The 22,818-nt window shown below is 41.1% G+C and overlaps 2 long non-coding RNA genes across 3 annotated transcripts; one reads left to right on the forward strand and one right to left on the reverse strand.

Moving 5' to 3' along the window:
* Nucleotides 1-1,045: 1,045 nt before the first annotated feature.
* On the reverse strand, nt 1,046-18,929 carry LOC122459400. Its single transcript, XR_006280062.1, has 2 exons — nt 18,850-18,929; nt 1,046-1,337 (listed from the first exon to the last, which is right to left on the reverse strand). It is a non-coding gene; the product is annotated as an uncharacterized LOC122459400 (long non-coding RNA).
* On the forward strand, nt 14,740-20,312 carry LOC119852546. 2 transcript variants are annotated; one of them, XR_005291717.2, is made up of 3 exons: nt 14,740-16,147; nt 18,730-18,954; nt 19,255-20,312. It is a non-coding gene; the product is annotated as an uncharacterized LOC119852546 (long non-coding RNA). The 2 variants fall into 2 exon arrangements; XR_006280061.1 differs by lacking the exon at nt 18,730-18,954.
* Nucleotides 20,313-22,818: the final 2,506 nt, after the last annotated feature.

A 22,818-nucleotide genomic window follows, 5' to 3' on the forward strand; every position in this document is an offset into this window, starting at 1 on the left:
ATCTTAACTAATTAGCCTCTCACAGTTTGTATGGTAACTTCCAACTTATCTGTATGTATATATATATCTATCTCTATATATCTTACTATATGTTCCATTCTATGCATCTGATGAAGTGAGCTGTAGCCCACGAAAGCTTATGCTCTAATAAATTTGTTAGTCTCCAAGGTGCCACAAGTCCTCCTTTTCTTTTTGCGGATACAAACTAACACGGCTGCTACTCTGAAACCTGTTAAGAGCTTTTGGTTCTGATTCTCTACTGCCTTGTACCTAGTGTGATCATTTACACCAGTTCAAAGGGCGTGCTACTCGGGAAGCATTTCATACCCGCTTTGACGGGTGTAAATGACTATGCAAAGTGCGAGGCAATCAATATTCCGACCCTCCGGCTACAAGCCTAGTTTATGCTCTGTAGCAGTTGCTCATGTGAACAGGCCCACTGAGTTCAGTGGGAGCAGGTACTACTGAATGTGAGAGAGGGTTGCAGAATAAGGCTCTTAGAATGCAAACTGGTGAAACAAAAACAGCAAAAAAAAAAAAAAAGTTTGGTGTATGCCTGAGGTGCAATGAAAGGTCTCCTGTAGGGTAAATTGTACATTGCAGAAAAAAAGAGTGATGATTAGAGCTGGTCAAAAAAAAGTTTTGTTTTTCTTTTTTTTCCCCCATGGAAGAGTTCAACAAAATCATTATACCCATCTTGCAAAGGCATAAAAAACTGCAAGGTGCAAAGCACCTAAGTGCAGGGACTGTAGTGGTGGCTGGCCTTACACATGCTGCATAATGGGAGGAAGTTCCTTGCTGGTCCACACACACACCTGCTATGTTCACAAGCTAATCAGACTTTAACCCTTTGCCATTTGTTTAATTGAATTACCTTTCAGGAGGCTTGCTGTGAATTGCAATTTCAATATTGATGAGGGACCTCTCAAAAGCAGTCACTGGAGTCTGTCACTGCAGTGGCAGCAATTTACAGCCTGTTCATCTGAATCAGTCCTGATTTCCGCCCTGTGCTGTGAGGCTGGCAAACATGTTTTTTGTTTGTTTGTTTTTAAAGTTGAATGTTCATTTATTAGGCAGACAATACAAAGAGATTCACTTAGATTTCTGACTCTGTGCTTGTGCCTTCAGCATTTTCACAACAATCTTCAGCTGCTCAATAAGGAAAGCTCATTTGATTCTGTCAGGGACAGATTTAGCACAAGTGTGTAGTTCTAATCTTACCCAGATCTAAAAGCAAACAGTCCCAGTGTGCTTATTAGAATTGCAAAACTGTTTCCTGTTCCTTCTCTGTTTGAAACCTTCCCGTAGTCATGTCAGTTCCTGGTGTATGCCCTGAGCTAGTAAAACAAAATAATATTTGTGAAGTCACCCCCACATAACCTCATCCCTTGCTAATCATGACAAATAATAGCAATCCTTATTTCCCAAAGAAAGCATAATCTTGAGATCAATTTTAACATTGATTCTTTCTTGCATATCTAGTTCTTATGAATGGTCAAAACACTGCAATGCAGTTTACCCACCTCCAGGAAACAGTACTGGGTGACTGGAGACCAGTTTCTCAACTGCTGAGCTTTCCTGCTGCCGTTGGGCACGTACCCTTTGCAGTCTTATTTCCAGCTCTCAGAATACTGTTTCCAGGTGGTATACATTTGGCGATTAGGAAGCATTCTAAGGGCTTAAACTCAAGTAATGGACCCAGGGGACATACAAGTACATCCCAATTTTCATACCCAGGTAAAAGAGCATGTGCACTGACCCTGGATAACCCAACTTGAGGGTTAATGGGTAATTAGTTCTCCATGCCTGTTGGTGTCTGCCAGTTGTAATGGTGAGTTTGTCAGTAGGAAACCCAAGCAAGACTTTAGCTCGCTTTACCTAGACCATTGCATTGCAATGTCAGGAAATAGTGGTAAGTAATTGATGTCAATTGTGGTGGTCTTTTGTGTATGTGTGACATAGTCACTTGTCTAGTCAGAAAGGGTCTAAGGCTTACCACAAACCTCACATAAATCACCAAATAATTTCAGGATGGTAATGATTTTCACTAACCCTCAGCCTAATAAACTGAGTTTTTAAAAGATGAAAAGGAGTACCGGTGGCACCTTAGAGACTAACAAATTTATTAGAGCATAAGCTTTCGTGAGCTACAGCTCACTTCATCGGATGCATTTGGTGGAAAAAACAGAGGAGAGATTTATATACACACACACAGAGAACATGAAACAATGGGTTTATCATACACACTGTAAGGAGAGTGATCACTTAAGATAAGCCATCACCAGCAGCAGCGGGGGGGGGGGGGGGGGGGGGGGGGGAAGGAGGAAAACCTTTCATGGTGACAAGCAAGGTAGGCTAATTCCAGCAGTTAACAAGAATATCAGAGGAACAGTGGGGGGTGGGGTGGGAGGGAGAAATACCATGGGGAAATAGTTTTACTTTGTGTAATGACTCATCCATTCCCAGTCTCTATTCAAGCCTAAGTTAATTGTATCCAGTTTGCAAATTAATTCCAATTCAGCAGTCTCTCGTTGGAGTCTGTTTTTGAAGCTTTTTTGTTGAAGTATAGCCACTCTAAGATCTGTGATCGAGTGACCAGAGAGATTGAAGTGTTCTCCAACTGGTTTTTGAATGTTATAATTCTTGATGTCTGATTTATGTCCATTCATTCTTTTACGTAGAGACTGTCCAGTGTGGCCAATGTACATGGCAGAGGGGCATTGCTGGCACATGATGGCATATATCACATTGGTAGATGCGAAGGTGAACGAGACTCTGATAGTGTGGCTGATGTGATTAGGCCCTATGATGGTATCCCCTGAATAGATATGTGGACAGAGTTAGCAACGGGCTTTGTTGCAAGGATAGGTTCCTGGGTTAGTGGTTCTGTTGTGTGGTGTGTGGTTGCTGGTGAGTATTTGCTTCAGATTGGGGGGCTGTCTGTAAGCAAGGACTGGCCTGTCTCCCAAGATCTGTGAGAGTGATGGGTCGTCCTTCAGGATAGGTTGTAGATCCTTGATGATGCGTTGGAGAGGTTTTAGTTGGGGGCTGAAGGTGATGGCTAGTGGCGTTCTGTTGTTTTCTTTGTTGGGCCTGTCCTGTAGTAGGTGACTTCTGGGTACTCTTCTGGCTCTGTCAATCTGTTTCTTCACTTCAGCAGGTGGGTATTGTAGTTGTAGGAATGCATGATAGAGATCTTGTAGGTGTTTGTCTCTGTCTGAGGGGTTGGAGCAAATGCGGTTATATCGTAGCGCTTGGCTGTAGACAATGGATCGAGTGGTATGATCTGGATGAAAGCTAGAGGCATGTAGGTAGGAATAGCGGTCAGTAGGTTTCCGATATAGGGTGGTGGTTATGTGACCATCGCTTATTAGCACCGTAGTGTCCAGGAAGTGGATCTCTTGTGTGGACTGGTCCAGGCTGAGGTTGATGGTGGGATGGAAATTGTTGAAATCATGGTGGAATTCCTCAAGAGCTTCTTTTCTATGGGTCCAGATGATGAAGATGTCATCAATGTAGCGCAAGTAGAGTAGAGGCATTAGGGGACGAGAGCTGAGGAAGCGTTGTTCTAAGTCAGCCATAAAAATGTTGGCATACTGTGGGGCCATGCGGGTACCCATCGCAGTGCCGCTGATTTGAAGGTATACATTGTCACCAAATGTGAAATAGTTATGGGTCAGGACAAAGTCACAAAGTTCAGCCACCAGGTTAGCCGTGACAGTATCGGGGATACTGTTCCTGACGGCTCGTAGTCCATCTTTGGAATACAGACTAACACGGCTGCTACTCTGAAACCTTTAAAAGATGAAACACTCTACATTCCATTCCCAGTCCCTCATTCATTCAATGACACCTCTGAAACACCCCATGTATACATGTTTTAACACTGTGTCGTGTTTCTGGAAGCTTGGGCTGTGACAGATATGGCAATTTTATGCACTCTCTTTGGGAGAATTTACTGTATTAAGGTTATGTGTCATCGTAGGCCTGGGATTGCATGTAATTCCATGGAGCATGGTAATCACAGCCCTCCAGGAATTAAGAACAGTGGGGGATGATTAGGCAAATTCATTCAGGATGTAACACCTCTGGAGAAGTACCATGGGAGAGGCTTGCATATAATATAGTTCAAACTGGGTTCTTCAGAGACTAACAGACAACGAAAGGACTTGGATAAATAGCCTGAATTTAAACTGACTCAGAGCCTCCTTTCTCATCTTGCAGTGAGTAGACTGCTACGCTGACAAATGCCTATGGTACTCTAAACATTGTTGGAGCAGCATTAAGGCCCCATTGGACGAGTGGTGGGGCAGTGTCAGAGACACATGTTTAGAGACCCTCCAAGCACTTCTGGAGGGAACAGTCCATGAACCAGCTAGGAAAGACTCTCACAGCAGCATGAGGGAAACCACGAAATAGCAGCCAGTTCCCACTTAAACCACTTTCATTAACCTTGACAGCCACTATTTGGTAAAAGAGAGGTGTTTACTGGATTCTCTAAAGTCAGTGAGCCAGAGCAGAGCTACATTTGGTTGTGGCTACTTTAAGAAGAAATTTTGATATGAATTTTCAAAAATGATATAATTTGCTTATAAACATAGCTTCTGACATGTGTACTGAAGTTGTCAAAATAGCTCTGTGCCATTATTCAGCATTAAGTGGATGGATATGAGAACAGCAGCAGTTCAAAATGTTGGGAGGCTAAGTCTATACAGTAGATGAAGTCATCCATAATTTCAACACAAGTAACTTTGTGGCAGTGATCTCCAAAGCAGAGACCACAAGTATGTAACATTTTTCTTTTTTGGCCATTCTTTTGCAATGCTGCTTCTTATAAACCAAGGCCTTCAATAGGAATTCTGCCCACATATTAGAGGAAAGAGGGTGTGGGCCAACCCATGTGGGCATGAGACACTTTCTTTCAGTCACTAGCATTGTTTACACTTCATACAAGCATGATTCTCTTCGCCCTTCAGATTTAAAGTGGTCATATTTCCCAGCAAGAAAAATCATGATGTGATTTCAATAGATTAGTTAAAAATTTCTCTAGCAATAGTTCTGATAATTTCCAGAATGTTTGAACACTGAGGGTTGAAACCAGAACCTGCAATGCTAAAATATGACCCTCAACTGCTTGATCTAAAGCACTTAGTAGCAGGCTCGCTAATCTCTTATATGAACCAGTCACTAGAGAGGAAAATGGCTCCACATTTTAAATAAAGGGGCAAGGGATTCAATTGCTCTATACTTGATGGCCACATGATGAAATGGACAAGCTGCAGAAGAATTATTGTGGAAGCTGGGGTCTAATGTACATCACTCACTGTGGCTAGATATCACATATAATCTTGCTAGAGAAGTTTTGCTTTGGTTTAGGGATAATGTAACTGATATATGTGATATTTGTGATACAACTTTGTGATATAAATCTGATGTAATTATTTTATATGGCTATGTTAACCTAAAGTGGCTTGGATTTTAGTTCTTCCTCCCTCTGTTTAAAAGCATGTATAATTTAATCATAAGCGGAACAGAGCGTATCTTCTATGGAACCTGAAGGAGAAAAAACCCACAGCATTAACTGAAAAGAGGATTTGAAAGGGAACTGCTCAGTATGCATGCAGACTCACCAGCTGAGTGTCTCCTCATTTGCATACAGAAGCCTAAATCCACATGTTCTGTAAATGCCAGGGCCAGCTGGTAGGTGTGGGGAGATCCACCAATCCGGGTCTCAAAGCTCAACTCAGGCTGCTTTAAACAATTTCTATCTGGCGATGCAAAAAGGGATTGCTCTACCAACTGGGGATTGCTGGAGGGCAGTATCCTCAGGCCACACACTCAGAATGTCCCTCTGCAATGGGTGCTGGGACCTGGAAAGGAGTAGACTAGATACCAGCTCTGTGCCACCCAAGGATGCCCCCACACCAGGAGAATCCCCATTTGGGAAGAACCACTGACTTTCTTGCCCCTTTGCACTGCTGTTGGAGCAGCACAAAGAACCTGGAATGGAGCTCAGGATTGAACTCAGAGGGTATGAAATACCCCGTGTTTGGGATTGAAATCAATGGGATTTAAGCATGTATTTAAGTTAAACACATATTTAAGTGCTTTGCTGAATCAGGGCCTTAATCCTGAGCTTTAACTATTTTTGTTTTCAATTCTTTTCCATTTTTTAAAAGTTCAAATTTTAGGTACAACATTCCTGTGGAGATTGACTTTTATTAAGATAAGTTTTTTGGCAGTACACATATATCCTAAGACCGAGAAACAGATTTCAACTTGGGGCAATGGATTGCAATAGGAAAAGATCATTTAATTTATGGTTTAAAAATGGACAAAGACATCTATCTGATTTTGGTGTTTAAATTGGAGCAGAGCTCTTCTGAAAATCTGATCTAAGAGCTGGGGGTATTAGAGACTACATTCCTAATGGGTTAGAAATACTGTGATTGTAGCTTTCTCTCATTTCCTTCTTGTAAATGTGAGTCATTATTGTCTCCTCTTGGAATGTCACCTGCAGAAAGTCCAATGTGGAGTTGCTTGTACTCGATAGATGACAATCAATACGTAAAATGGTTTCTGGCTGTAAAATTGACTCGAACAATTTAGAGACTACTGAAAATCTGTAGATCTTTGAGGAAGTAAAGAAAAATCAAACTGCAGTATCTGTATATTTGCTGCAGACCTGAGAATAAAGACAATAACCCTGTGGGACAGAAATAATTCATTATTGCTAACCTCCATTTGTTTCAAAGTGTTTTGTAAACGTATTTGTCAATGCTCTTAAAATATCCTATGCGGACTAACTCATGCTTCTCTGCACTAGAGGAACAAAAAGGAAAACACCCTGGGTCAGATTCTGCTACTCTTGCTCATGTAGTGTAGCAATCAAGTCAATGTGATTATTTTTGAAGGAAGGTGGTTCCCTGCGTAAATAAATATATCAAATTGGGGGCATATGTGCTCTTTAATTTTGTGCAATACTTAGATTGCACAGGGCTTGGTTTATTATAAAAATGTAAGATAAATGGGTAGGGGCATGGTATTATTTAGAATGGAATGAATTATAATGTTCATGTATCTGAGGGAGTGATAGCACTTAGTTTGAGCCAAATGATAGTGGACGTTATGGAAGCGTCCTCCATACAGCTCTGCTAACAAACCTCAGTCCTAACCCAGGAGACCCTATTATTGTGATTTTTTTTCTGGGCATAGACTACCAAGGTTTCCAATCATGGACTGGCTGTGTGACATGGAGAGGCTTGTAAAGTGACAATATATATAGACTACTCTGTCACAATATGACATTTTACAAAGCAAGAGATGTTATCATAGAGAGATTAGTGCTTGTTTTCCGAAATCCAGCTTGAAAATGTTGAAAAACAATTGAGTGAGTATGCTTTAGAGATGAACTTATATTAAAACCCTCATTATGACCCCAAATCTTGATCTGGACCTCAGATCTGAGTTCACAGCTTGTACTTATTTAATGGGCTGAATCTAAACACTCGATCTGAATATCCAATTCTTTGACAAATTCTGGATTCAGATCCAGATGTCAAATTAGTATCTGGGGTTTGATTCAGGCCCATTTCTAGTATTTTTTCCCAAAAAAATCTTTGCATTACAAAAAGTTGGAGCAAGGGTAATTTTCCAGTGGGTCACTTTAATGTATTTACAAGAAGGTCCAACGTAAAGGGATTTTAGGAATACAAAATGCCATTTAGCATGGTAGCCCTTTTTAATTATTATTTATTTATTCATTTTTAGTTGTAAGTCTTTTTCTCTATCCTCACAGATTCCTTCCTTCAGAAAAGATCTAGGTATTTCTTGAACTCATTTAGGCTCTTTGCTTCAATCATGTCCCTGGTAATTTATTCCATTAATTATCCTTTGTCAGAAGTAGCTCTTCCCTACTTATTCTGAAAGCCAGATTCTCATCTAAGTTCCATCAGTTTTACACAGGTGATTCTTGAGGAGTCACACCAGCATAATACTGGCATAATACTATAGATAATCTGGCCCAGGATTTTTACTTCTTTTTAATCCCCCTCATCAGAACATCTTTTTCATAAACTTTGAGTGAAGAGCTGATAAACATAGAAACTGAACATAACAAATAGCAGGGTTAGTGAACTTGTCAGCAAAGTATGGAAGCAAACTGGAACCTGGAAATCTGTTCATTCAGCATCTGGGTCAGTTTAAGTAAAAACTAGGCAAGGCAAATTATCAAAGAGATCTCTGGCCCATATGACCTTGTCCTTTTCTCTAAAAACTTTCTGTGAAAATCTATTTAGTGTCATGAAGCATATAAAATGTAAAAGCTGCCTTCCGAAGACTCAGAAGCCTTAGATTTAGAAGGGCATCAGAAGAGGGCTAAGGAAAATGAAAGCCAGATGTTACTTAGGAGCTACAAAAACAGTATGACAGGTTTCAGAGTAGCAGCCGTGTTAGTCTGTATTCGCAAAAAGAAAAGGAGTACTTGTGGCACCTTAGAGACTAACAAATTTATTAGAGCATAAGCTTTCGTGAGCTACAGCTCACGTCATCGGATGAAGTGAGCTGTAGCTCACGAAAGCTTATGCTCTAATAAATTTGTTAGTCTCTAAGGTGCCACAAGTACTCCTTTTCTTTAGTGAGCTGTAGCTCACGAAAGCTTATGCTCTAATAAATTTGTTAGTCTCTAAGGTGCCACAAGTACTCCTTTTCTTTTTGAAAAACAGTATGATGATCCATATGGTTCCATGAAACTTCGAAAGATGGCTCAAGGTAACAGGTGATTATTGTGTCTCAGTGTTCCATATTTGGAGCTAAAATAACACTTCTTACGCTTATCCTTTAATACAGCAACTCCATTTATAAAATGGACCATATAAATCCAGTGATCTGATTGGCCACTGACTAGGCTATTGCGAGGTCAGCAGCAAGGGTTGGAATTTGTTTACTCAGTCACACAAAATATCACTTTGCCTAGTTTCAAAGAACAGATTTTAGTGGTGAGGAATGAGCTGTCAGATGAAAGCACAAAACAGAGAATAACAGTTTTGGAAGTTTTAAAAATCTTTTTGTCTCTTCAACAGCGGGATATAGATGGGAAGCGGAAAACTGTATGTCAGAAAGATAAAGGTGAAAATGTGTGTGGAACAATTTCTTTTTTGGTAAATGATCCCCTGTGCTGGAAAGGAGAGTTGACAGCCCACTGGAAGAACCTGACTTTGTAGTATCAGAGGGAGATTTGGAATACCTAGGTTCCCTAGAACAACAGGCTCAGATCCTGACAGGGTGATATAACATACTTCTGACACACACGAGTGCTGGAAAGACAGAATGAGTTTATTTCTTGGCTCCAGTCATCTGACCTGGGTCAGGAATCCAATGGTGTTAACGCCTGTCAGATGATAAAAGTCAATACTAGAACAAATGGAAAAAATGGGAAAATGTATTGTGAAAAAAATCTTCCCTTTTTTCATCAAAAAATCAAAATTCAGATTTTTTCAGTGAGCTCTGGTCAGTACCACACGTCTTACTGTGTCCAGGGCTTTCAGGTGAACCCTTAAAAACCTGTCAGTCCTTTATGGACATGAAAGATTCCGAGATACTTTTGACAAGAGCAGGCGTTTACTCCATGACTTTGACCAAAGAATCATCTATTCCTCCCCACAAATCCACAGTTGACTGTCTGCTGGTTTCCCACCCAGAGGTGGCTGCATTTCAGAGGTGCTATAAGTAGATACATTACATGAAAGGTGCTATGTATTGGTACAATATTATTACTCCAAGTTTCATGGGCATAACTCAGGTCTGGGAAAAAAGGGGGATCTTGTGCTAGAGAAATGGGACCATTATTCAGAACTGTTGTTCTACCTCCTCTAATGATGTGCAGAAATTACCTGGGTAGCATTAGTTTGTCAGTGAGGCAGGCAGGAAATCATTTATTTATGACAAGAATAGTCCCCCTGCAACCCTGTCAGCTAAAAGCAGATTGTATTTGTGTGCGTCTGGCCAGAATTTGAATCCGTCTGTTTAATGGGAAAGTCACCATGGAACACTGAAAATACCTTTTTTAAAAAAAAAAATGTAAGACAAGGCAACAGAATCCTCTAACATCACCTACTTGCCTAATTGTTCACAGTGCTAATGGAGATTATGCATTACATCACCATTACATCTATTAGTAACTCAAAGTACTTCAGCAATGCTTTAGAAATAATTGAAACACACATAAATCCATATATTTTTTTCCTTGACCTAAATCTCCCATCAAGCAGACGTTTCAGGCTAGATTGCAGGGAACTGGAATACAAATTGTCTCCTCACTGCACAAGTAAATGCATTCAAGCACTCCAGGTCACGCATTGCGTTATGTCGTGTAATACATCTCTAGTGCTTGAGACTCCAATGCACACCCTGTCATGTGTTGTTATGAATTACCTATAACACACACAAGCATCAAGGGAAACTGTGCAAGGCAGTGTCTGGTAGAGCCAGTGAGTTAGTACTCTGATTAAATGAGATGAAGGTCACTGAACACAGTAGGTTGCATTTTCTACTTGATGCATGTTCCTAACTCCCATTAATAGTAATCGGGGAGAAGCTGTATTGCTGGCTGGACTGAGCGAGTCTTAACGGATGTGGCAAGTTTACTGTTGTGAGTGGGAAAGTTCAGGATTATTTTCCTATACAGGGCAGATCCCCCCAGGTGTCAATTAGTACAGTTTCAATGAAGTCAATGGGGCAAGGCTGATTGACACCAGCTGAGGATCAGGCCCATACTATATTAATAGGTACTCCAATTTTTCTGTCTGATTTACATCTCCTAGAAGCCAAATGTAGTCAGTGGGATTGCATAATTGTAAGTCCAAAGGGTTACTGTTTTTTTCAGAGCCTTTCCCCCTTTCCATTAATTGCAGTCATAGCCAATCCAGAATTACTTACAGTGTAAATGATCCCCCGCTCTTGCAGTATGTGTGTTAGTTAAAGATAAAGGAGACTTAACTGCTCATGGTGGAGCTGTCCAGGAGATTAAACTCTCCTGTAAGGTTCTGTGAAGGAGGGAGTAATTCATGTAGGCATAGATTGTGGTATTTAACCACAGGCCTGCGTTGCATGCACTGGGGAGCTGCCCTGCCCCTGGGGAAGCTCTGGGAGGGATAGTGTCTCAGAGAGAATGTGTGAGCAACAGCCTTTGGGATGGTGCTGCCTGCTTCCTGCAATGTACCTCTGCAGGTCTGTGAGGAAGGAGAAAGGAGGACCACTGTCTCCTCTGCCCCCTCTTTGGGATGGACTCTAGGGCACAGAGCAAGGTTGACTAAAATAGGTTGAACAAGTTGAGCCTGGAGGAAGGATTGAAACTGTGCAATTCCCCTCATGTCAAACCCCAGTCTGTTCATATGCCCAATTGCCCTGCTTAATGGGGTTTCAGCCTGTGGTGCCATCAGTGGAGCCCACAATCCTTTGACATATGCATTCTTTTTAGCCTATATTACTATTTCTTATGGGTGTTATGGTAGCAGTTAGGTGCCCTAGCCAAGATCAAGGTCCTGTTGAGATAGACTCTGAACAAAAAGAAAAGGAGTACTTGTGGCACCTTAGAGACTAACAAATTTATTAGAGCATAAGCTTTCGTGAGCTACAGCTCACTTCATCGGATGCGAATACAAACTAACACGGCTGCTACTCTGAACTCTGAACAAACACATTGTAAGAGATGTTATCTGCTCTGAAGAATTTACAATCTAAATATACAAGGCAGACAAAGGATAGGAGAAAAGAAATATTATCCCCATTTTATTCACGTTAAACTGAGGCAAAAAGAGATTGTGATTTGCCCACTCTCACAATGGAATATGATAGGAAAGGTCAGGTAGGCTCCACATACTTAATGTATCCTGCTGGGGTGTGTGCAAGTTGGAACCTCTCACAACTCATGTCCTTTCTTAGGATAGGTCTGATCCACGAAATGCAGCTCATTTGGGAAGTGATACTACCTACAATGCTTTTAAGACTCCCAGAGTTTGAAAGGCACTATATATAATCCAATGCTGTTCTTGTTTACACACTCTGTGCCTAGTCAGGCATAATCTTCACCAGATAGTGTATGGAACTTGTTCTTGACTTTCATAAGGCTGGATACTTAGAAATCTTAAGCAGACAACTTCTTATTTCCAGCTTTCTTTGCCTACTTGAAATTGAAGTCTCCCGCTAAAAGGTAATTAACTGTTGGGTTGCTTTGTTGTTTTTTTCCCTAAGGAATCTTAGCTCCGTCCTGTTTATCTCACACCTGAAGGTTTTAAATTTTCTGGTAGACTTATTTTCTTCTTGCACAGAAATGGATTTGAGCTGCCCATGTAAAAATATATTCTTTATAATAAATTATCTTGCCTTGGATGCAAATAAAAATCAAACCATTTGGGTTTAATGGATGTTTAGTGCAGAGATGTTCATGGTAATATTGGCTGAGATGGTGGCACCATTCTAACAATCGATCAGAATGAACAAAGATTTGTGCGGTTTCATTCCCTGGCTGACAAAAGCTATCTTCGAGCATTTTAGCTGCTTTGACCCACCTTCATGAAAACACGGACAGTATTACCAATCCTAAACATTCAAAAATAATGAGATTGGGTTTAATAAATAATAATAGTCACACCTAGCTCTTGTATAGCATTTTTCATTCATAGATCTCAAAGCACTTCACAATCTCCCTATATTTATTGTCACAACCCCCCTGTGAGGTAGATGGGAAACTGAGGCACAGAGAAGCTAAGAGACTTGCCCAAGGTCACACAAGAAGTCTGTGTCAGAGCAAGGAGATTTTTTTTTTAACATTAATAATTGCTGGGGTTTATTTACCTTCTGTCTTTTGAAACTTTGTGGTTCACTTTTTCTTCACAATTATGAGGTCTAGAAACTTTGTTTTTTACAATGAAAGCAGAGTTTCTCACATAGTCATGTTTCAGAGTATCAGCCGTGTTAGTCTGTAGCCATAAAAAGAAAAGGAGTATTTGTGGCACCTTAGAGACTAACAAATTTATTTGAGCATAAACTTTCGTGAGCTCCAGCTCACTTCATCGGATGCATTCAGTGGAAAATACAGTGGGGAGATTTATATACACAGAGAACATGAAACAATGGGTGTTACCATACAGACTGTAACAAGAGTGATCAGGAAAGGTGAGCTATCACCAGCAGGAGAGCGGGGGTGGAGGGGCCTTTTGTAGTGATAATCAAGGTAGACCATTTCCAGCAGTTGACAAGAACGTCTGAGGAACAATGGGGGGGGGGAATAAACATGGGGAAATAGTTTTACTTCGTGTAATGACCCATCCACTCCCAGTCTTTATTCAAGCCTAAGTCAATTGTATCCAGTTTGCAAATTAATTCCAATTCAGCAGTCTCTCGCTGGAGTCTGTTTTTGAAGGTTTTTTGTTGAAGAATTGCCACTTTTAGGTCTGTAATCGAGTGACCAAAGAGATTGAAGTACTCTCCAACTGGTTTTTGAATGTTATAATTCTTGACGTCTGATTTGTGTTCATTTATTCTTTTATGTAGAGAGTGTCCAGTTTGACCAATGTACATGGCAGAGGGGCATTGCTGGCACATGATGGCATATATCACATTGGTAGATGTGCAGGTGAACGAGCCTCTGATAGTGTGGCTGATGTGATTCGGCCCTATGATGGTGTCCCCTGAATAGATATGTGGACAGAGTTGGCAATGGGCTTTGTTGCAAGGATAGGTTCCTGGGTCAGTGGTTCTGTTGTGTGGTGTGTGGTTACTGGTGAGTATTTGCTTCAGATCGGGGGGCTGTCTGTAAGCAAGGACTGGCCTGTCTCCCAAGATCTGTGAGAGTGATGGGTCGTCCTTCAGGATAGGTTGTAGATCCTTGATGATGCGTTGGAGAGGTTTTAGTTGGGGGCTGAAGGTGATGGCTAGTGGCGTTCTGTTATTTCTTTGTTGGGCCTGTCCTGTAGTAGGTAACTTCTGGGTACTCTTCTGGCTCTGTCAATCTGTTTCTTCAGCTCAGCAGGTGGCTATTGTAGTTGTAAGAATGTTTGATAGAGATCTTGTGGGTGTTTGTCTCTGTCTGAGGGGTTGAAGCAAATGCAGTTGTATCATAGAGCTTGGCTGTAGACAATGGATCGTGTGGTGTGATCTGGGTGAAAGCTGGAGGCATGTAGGTAGGCAGTCAGTAGATTTCCGGTATAGGGTGGTGTTTAAGCGATCAATGTACCAGCAATGCCCTTCTGCCATGTACATTGGCCAAACTGGACAGTCTCTATGTAAAAGAATGAATGGACACAAATCAGATGTCAAGAATTATAACATTCAAAAACCAGTCGGAGAACACTTCAATCTCTCCGGTCACTTGATTACAGACCTAAGAGTGGCTATCCTTCAACAAAAAAGCTTCAAAAACAGACTCCAACGAGAGACTGCTGAATTGGAATTAATTTGCATACTGGATACAATTGACTTAGGCTTGAATAAAGACTGGGAGTGGATGAGTCATTACACAAAGTAAAACTATTTCCCCATTTTTATACCCCCCCCCCATTGTTCCTCAGACATTCTTGTCAACTGCTGGAAATGGCCCACCTTGATTATCACTACAAAAGATTGTCATCCCCCCCCGCCCTGCGCTTTCCTGCTGGTAATAGCTCACCTAGCCTGATCACTCTGGTTACAGTGTGTATGGTAACACCGATTGTTTCATATTCTCTGTGTATATAAATCTCCCCACTGTATTCTCCACTGAATGCATCCGATGAAATGAGCTGTAGCTCACAAAAGCTTTTGCTCACATAGTCATGAGATTCCAGGAACTGGAACCTTAAAAAAAACACCAAATATCATGGAGTTAGAAAAAAAGACACCCCATCATTGTTTGTCTGCTTTTTACAGCTTAAAAAATAAACACACTTTCCCCCCCAAAAACCAAACCAAAACAGAAAAACAACCCTGTGGTGATATGAAAGAAACGTGTGTGTGTGTGTGTGTGTGTGCTATACAGACCTTTCCTTGTAATGCTCTGTCTCAAAAGCCATGTTATTCAAGAGCTGCTAGCCCAGTCTGACACTTCCAAGCTACTTGTCTCTCTAAAGGTAGCCGTTTGGGAAGCTTCCCTGTTTAAGACATCATGTTCCAGTTAACCAGAGTCAATCTCCCCTCCTGCCCATATCTAAACAATTGAGGAAGTTGAACATAAAGTTATGTGGTCAATTAGTCAAACACAACATTTCAAAGGACCTCTTGACCTCTCAAAACTGGGCAGGAAAGTGGAGGGATGAAGCAGAACAAGTAATAGAGAACTCTACAGGTTTTCCAATGCCTTGCTCCTTCAGCTAGGTTCTGCTCTCACTTGCACCAGTGATGGTTTATTCCAGAAAGTACCCTCACAACACTGGCAGCAAGATATTAAGTGAACTCAACCAGTGAAATGCAAACTAACGTATAAGGACAACTTCACTGAAAAACTACTCTTTGGCTGAGGGCAGCACACTGTTCTCTCGCAACTCCTGAAAATGGCTGGCCTTACAAATTAACCTTTGCATTGGTCTCATACTCCACACTTTGCAGCATGGGTTTAAAGCTGCTAACAGGAACTGCCCCTTGAGAGCAAGGACAGTTGGTAAAGACAGTAACAGTTATTATTTTTCTCTAGGTGGCTTGTGTATTCTTTTTTATTTTTATTACATTTTCCTCTGGAAATTGCATTTGTCTGTTTTCCTGTGTCTGTTCTGAACCTTCCTTAATTATATTTTATCAGTATCTCCAGTTATATGTCAACAGTTATCTGAACGCAGAAGCCCAATGTAGCATTCCTTATTTTCATTTACCGTGTTAACAGATGCATCTCACTCATGCATAACTTTGTTTTTGGAAAGTGACTCAGCACTTACTACATGTTTTCCAATGTATTTCATTTCTCTCTCCCAGCAGTAACCATTATTCTTCCACTTACAGTAAATATGAAATGTTTTTATTCTTTAATGCCTAACCTAGTCTGGGCTTTTGCTTTAAACCTGATTACTTTTATGTATGTAATATGTATATTCATCAGCATTTGATTCTCTTTCTTGAGCTGGTATCTGCAACAGTTCACTGGCCAGGCTTACAACTCAGAGTCTGAAGCACACACACGCAGGTTAGACTGTTTTTTAAAATTATTATTATTGTAGCTAAGATTATTAACAGGAAAGTTGTACATTTATTGTATTTTATGTTAGAAGAAATTGGGAAAAGGTCTGCACTCCAGTAACAATCAGAATGCTGATCTGGATTCTACTCCAGGATATATCAACATCAGAGCCAGTTTGGGAGTCCTTCAGTAATACTACTCAGAATTTTTGTCCACAATAGCCTTAAAGCCTTGACTGCCCTGGTACAGCAGAACAAGTCAGTAATTCTAATGGGAAACCACTCAGCAACTATCCCAAGTAACCCGCTTACTCCCCTTGGTGACAGAGATGAATTACTTTGGCAGTTTTATGGGGTGACATCTGTTTCCCCATATGTCCATAGTGGTGGAGGGAAGCCAAGTGCTGACTCATATACTTTATGACGCTGCTGCTCAAAGTAAAATCTAACACATTTTTTATGTTGGGTTTAATGAAAACGTCAATCAATAAAGCACCTACAAGCAATAAAAGGTTTTTTGCAATGGAAATACACCCTACCCTTGAAAAGACAATTCCCCACTATGATTGTTCAGAGCATCTGAAAACAATTTATTGACCAGACCACCAGATGTCATTGAAGTATCAGTTTGAGAGAAGTTAGCTGACATTCTTGGATATTTCTGAAATAATCATAATAAAAAAATAATCCAAGGAATAAAGGGAAGACCATCTGTGTTTTTAAAACCAGAGTGGCACAGCAAAACACTGCCAACTGTGTTTATTGGCTCTGAAGCAAGTTGCAAATTATTTTTGCTGGTCTCTTTCCAGTGTAAATCTAAGACCCGAGGCAGGCTAAGCAGTATTCAGAGCCAGGAAGCATCACTAGCGCAGCCACAAAATCCAAGCAACTAAAATTAGACGGGTGAGTGACAGAAAGACTTTGGTAGGGTACCCCAAGAGGATATGAATTGCTGACCTCTTCAGAAAGCAGATTTCACTAAATTTACTTGGTTTGGTTTTTACTTAGTTAATCTGATGCTAGGAAAGAAGCAGCCTTGTCAGCCTTTGAGACTTAAAGTCTTTATCCATGGTACAGATATGTAAGGGATCATGGCAATTGATTAACCACTCTGTTCCCATTAGTGTGCCCCAAACCTCAGCTTGAGGCACCTCTAAGAATGCATGGAGCTGGTTGGATTGCCAAATGCCAGAGGAATTGGGGACAAAGTATTCCCAGTTGAGGGGATCTAGCTGCAGAATGAATTTCCAAGGAGGTTATACAAATGCAGAGTCTAACCACCTCTAGGAAATGATGCACAATCTTCCTTATTTGACAAAGCTTTTCTACCATAAACAGAATTCTATTCAGCATGTCTGCCCTTGGGAGCAACATGCCCAGTCTTTGTTGTCTGTTCCTCCACTGTTATATAATCAGTAAAACCCCTTTCAAATCAGCAATTGATTTGAGTACCATCGCAATTCACAGGGCATCAGTACATAAATCAAACTCAGAAGCCAATTACACTGATATTCTTTTTCTGAAGGATTTTACTTTGCAGACAATTTATTCATATATCTCCATGAATAAATACTGGAGGCCTGATTCTCTAGTCTTGCACCTGGTGTAGTTATTTACCCCTGTCCAAAGTTGGGTAAAATGCTACTATTCTGCTCTGACAGCATTTTACACCCACTTTGCACCAATGCAAATGAATACACAAGATGCATGGTGGGGGAGAATGAGGCTCACTAAATACAGATATCAGAGTAGCAGCCGTGTTAGTCTGTATTCGCAAAAAGAAAAGGAGTACTTGTGGCACCTTAGAGACTAACAAATTTATTAGAGCATAAGCTTTCGTGAGCTACAGCTCACTTCATCGGATGCATCCGATGAAGTGAGCTGTAGCTCACGAAAGCTTATGCTCTAATAAATTTGTTAGTCTCTAAGGTGCCACAAGTACTCCTTTTCTTTTTGTAAATACAGATAGCAGTTGCCACTCCAAATTGTAGCACCAAAGGACACAGCATCCCTTACGCCACTAACTCCTGTGGTAGATTGTAACAAGGAGCATGCACTCTGTCTTGGAAACCTCTCTGTGCAGATAAGAAGATTTTATGGTTACTTGAAAAAAAAATCTCTTAAAATGATTTCTTAACATGCATTGAGCTCTGCAGCGGATTCTCTGGAGGCAGTTGCTTTGTTACAAAGACCTGTCTGGGACTGCAGAGGAGGCGCCCCTACAATATTACACATATCTCACTGCTTTTGGGCCAGATAGGTAAACTCTCAGGGCCTGATTCTCCTCTCCTACCAGGAGAAGAGGAGTCTGGCCCTAATCCAATGCCCTTTGAAGTCAATTGGAGTCTTTTCACTGACTTCAATGGACCCTGGATAAGGCTTTGACAAGCATTTTTTTAATACAGCCCACTCCCCCCAAAAAAATACAAAATTGCTTTGACGAAGTCAGGGTTACCCTGTCCATTTGGAACTGCAGAGAGGACGTCTACGTTAGCTAAATTGGAGTTTCGCCTAGACTTTAAAACACCCCTTCTTAATTGTCCAGTCCTTGATTTTTGTTTCTCATCTCAAAGACATCACTTTCTGTAGCCTAATCTCTAGCTCTATGCTGGACCAGTGACTCAGAAGGAAGAGTGCCACCTACTGAACCACCAGCAACATTATAAAGTGGAGATGGGCCTAAATAAAATAATCCAGTTCTAAACATACCTGAACTTTGGGAAAGTTTACATCAGAATCCCCTGCTTGTCTTCTATCTCTAATGAGCGGAATGAACTGCATCTGAACTCAGGAGAAGTTTGGATCCAAATCCAGGTCTGAACTTTGAGGTTTGGAAACCTCTCTGAAATAAAGTAACTTTATTTAAATAGCACCCAAGGCTTATATGTGCAGCTATTTGGAAGAAAGGAGTATGATGGGGCTGGAGGAGAAGGGTGATCTAATTTTTAAGCAGCTGAAAAAATAAGATTAGCTCTCTATGTTGTTGATGCTTCTGTTACCCTAGCACTGCCTTAAACATTATAAAGGACAGTGAATCAGACCCTTCCCCATATTTATTGTTCTTGTCTCTTCTGTGATCACTAATGATCAGCATTGTTCCTTTGGTCTGAACAGGGATGCATGGAGATACAGCAGCCAGCACTGAGGTCTGCTGCTCTGTTGGAAAACATCCAGGCTTTCTGGACCTGCAGTTACTCACTCAACAAACTGTCACTTTGCTGTTCCTAATGTTTTGCTGCCCTGGGCAACTACCTGTTCTGCTTATGTTGCAGAGCCAATCTTCCATTGAAACGCTACCAGCCCACCCACAACTGCAGCTGCATTAGACCATCCCCTGTTGCAACATGAATCACAGAAATACGGATTCAGAATCTAAAAGAGAAAGTATCTGCATTCCTTTGAGTTTAGACCATCATCTGTAAATTTACAGTCAGCACAGCCGAAGAGGAAGGCAAAGGTCAGCCACCTTCATTTCTCTTTCCTTCCTGGGAGCCAAACTGGTTGCAAGTAAGAGCATCTGTGGGGCTGCTCTAAACTATGCCAACTGCAATAGTCCCCTAGTGGTGGCCCAGAGCTGCTGGAGTGCATCACACACTCACTGGCTCTGCCTCCTTCCCCATATCACAATATATCTGAACTGTGGATGTCTGTGGATGCTTTAAATTCCTTCCATGTTGCTAGAGTGATGCAAAGGGGATTTAATCAGGATTGAAGTGCTGTGTGTTTGAACTGAATTGTCTCTCTGAGGATGTGCAAGCTTCTGGAAGCAGGGACCAGATCTTCCCTTATGTTCTGTAAAGTCCTGAACACAAGAATGATGATAAAAATGCAATTATATTTCATGACCTGGCTTTACAAATGGCATTGTGGGTTACCATGGCTAGTGGCTCAATAACAATTTTGCTCTGGCTACAAGTAAAAAAATGGCCTATTTCTAACTGCCAGCCCCACAAACTCCACCTCGGATCTAAAAGTCCAGGTGGAGTCTTTCTTGCTTTCATGCCACTAGTTGCTAAGTTCCTGTTGCAGAAATTTTAACAATTCTGTTAATTATGAAGAAGCTGATAGAAGGCATTGTAAGGTGCATGAATCAGAAAAATCCAGTTCAGTCTCTCTCTGTTGGGCTCTATAAAGCTATCAGGATTGGAATAAAATATATTATTGTCAGAAAAGTTGGTGTACACACAATCTGCTGAGTGAGGAAGTGTTGTTTCTAACATAGAGCTTCTGGGCCAGATTTTGATTTTTGTTACATCAATGGAAATCTGGAATAATTCCTTGGTTTATTTGAGTTTTACACTAGCCTAGGTGAGGGAGCAGAATGATGCATTTAACCATAATTGCCCTTTATTAATAACAATACTAAATGCTGCACAAATAAACATAGTTGTTATACCAATAAAATAAAAAGCAGCAGGATCTTATTAAAGGGGGAAAGGCAAAATGCCACATTTATTGTGAATACAGAGAGAATCATAGTAAGCAGTGAGTTATAGCTATAACATTCCATTCAATTTCATATTTATTCACACACACACACACACACACACGGATTCTGCAAGGTTGTTATTATAGTTACCAGCCTTAGAGTTGCTCATGCCTAGCCACTGGTCAGGTGGCCTGGACATGAGGAGGAAGCAGGGCCTTGTCAGATGCTCATCTGATGCTTCTGGAAGTTGGTTTCCAGAATCAGACCCCAAAGTTCTCACTTTCTAGGGTCCATTTTTATAGGAATTTCTTCCAATGCCAGTCTATGGGAATTGCTTCATCATGCTGTTGCTGATGGCACATTCCTGACGGCTTCGTGCTGCCAGATTCTATCTTGTTCTTTGGTTCTCCCATTCTTGAGGCTGTTGGGTGGATTCCAGTCTGCCCTCCGGGGGTCCTCTGGTTCTTTCCACTTGACGCCTTCTTCAGCCGATGGACGCTGGATTCTTAGGCTGGCACCTCCCTGATCATTCAGTTATTATCCACACCAAGCATCCATCCACATACATCCTCTATCTCTATTTTAATCACAATTGTTAACAAAGCGAGATGAATACAACAAAAGGGCGGGGAATCTCTGGGGGCTGTTTCTGTTGTTACAGAGTATTACTTTGAGTCTCTCTCTGTGTGAGTAGTTGTTGTTACAAAGAATTGCTTTGAGAACAGACTCTGTCTTAGAAATGTACTAACAATTAGCAGCTTGCAAGTTTCACACATAGAGGGAGAGAAACAGTACCAAAAACCAAGAGACCTCTTAATTAGTAATACCCTGGAATTTAAACTATGGAGAATCAGAGTAGCCGCCCTGTTAGTCTGTATTCGCAAAAAGAAAAGGAGTACTTGTAGCATCTTAGAGACTAACAAATTTATTTGAGCATAAGCTTTCGTGAGCTACAGCTCACTTCATTGGATGCATTTGGTGGAAAATACAGTGGGGAGATTTATATACACACACAGAGAACATGAAACAATGGGTTTTATCATACACACTGTAAGGAGAGTGATCACTTAAGATGAGCATCACCAGCAGCATGGGGGGAAAGGAGGAAAACCTTTCATGGTGACAAGCAAGGTAGGCTATTTCCGGCAGTTAACAAGAACATCTGAGGAACAGTGCAGGGTGAGGTGGGGAGGAGAAATAACATGGGGAAATAGTTTTACTTTGTGTAATGACTCATCTATTCCCAGTCTCTATTCAAGCCTAAGTTAATTGTATCCAGTTTGCAAATTAATTCCAATTCAGCAGTCTCTCGTTGGAGTCTGTTTTTGAAGGTTTTTTGTTGAAGGATAGCCACCCTCAGGTCTGTAATCGAGTGACCGGAGAGATTGAAGTGTTCTCCGACTGGTTTTTGAATGTTATAATTCTTGATGTCTGATTTGTGTCCATTTATTCTTTTACGTAGAGACTGTCCAGTTTGACCAATGAACATGGCAGAGGGGCATTGCTGGCACATGATGGCATATATCACATTGGTAGATGCGCAGGTGAACAAGCCTCTGATAGCGTGGCTGATGTGATTAGGCCCTACGATGGTGTCCCCTGAATAAATTTGTGGACAGAGTTGGCAACGGGCTTTGTTGCAAGGATAGGTTCCTGGGTTAGTGGTTCTGTTGTGTGGTTGCTGGTGAGTATTTGCTTCAGATTGGGGGGCTGTCTGTAAGCAAGGACTGGCCTGTCTCCCAAGATCTGTGAGAGTGATGGGTCGTCCTTCAGGATAGGTTGTAGATCCTTGATCTTGTTAACTGCTGGAAATAGCCTATCTTGCTTGTCACCATGAAAGGTTTTCCTCCTTTCCCCCCCTGCTGCTGGTGATGGCTCATCTTAAGTGATCACTCTCCTTACAGTGTGTATGATAAAACCCATTGTTTCATGTTCTCTGTGTGTGTATATAAATCTCCCCACTGTATTTTCCACCAAATGCATCCGATGAAGTGACCTGTAGCTCACAAACCTTATGCTCAAATAAATTTGTTAGTCTCTTAGGTGCCACAAGTACTCCTTTTCTTTATGGGGAATCAAACTCATTTGTGATTTTAATAAAGAACTTCTTTAATACGATCCAACATAGTGACAGGTTGAGAGTGTGACCTGCTTCTGTATAGAATTCTGGGAGGTGTGTGTCATCTGAACTATCATACGGAAGACTGAAAGGCATGAGGGATGATATGTCTGAATCATAGCTGCAGTGT

Source organism: Dermochelys coriacea, chromosome 3 (assembly GCF_009764565.3).
Source record: "Dermochelys coriacea isolate rDerCor1 chromosome 3, rDerCor1.pri.v4, whole genome shotgun sequence".
NCBI classification, from domain to species: domain Eukaryota; kingdom Metazoa; phylum Chordata; order Testudines; family Dermochelyidae; genus Dermochelys; species Dermochelys coriacea.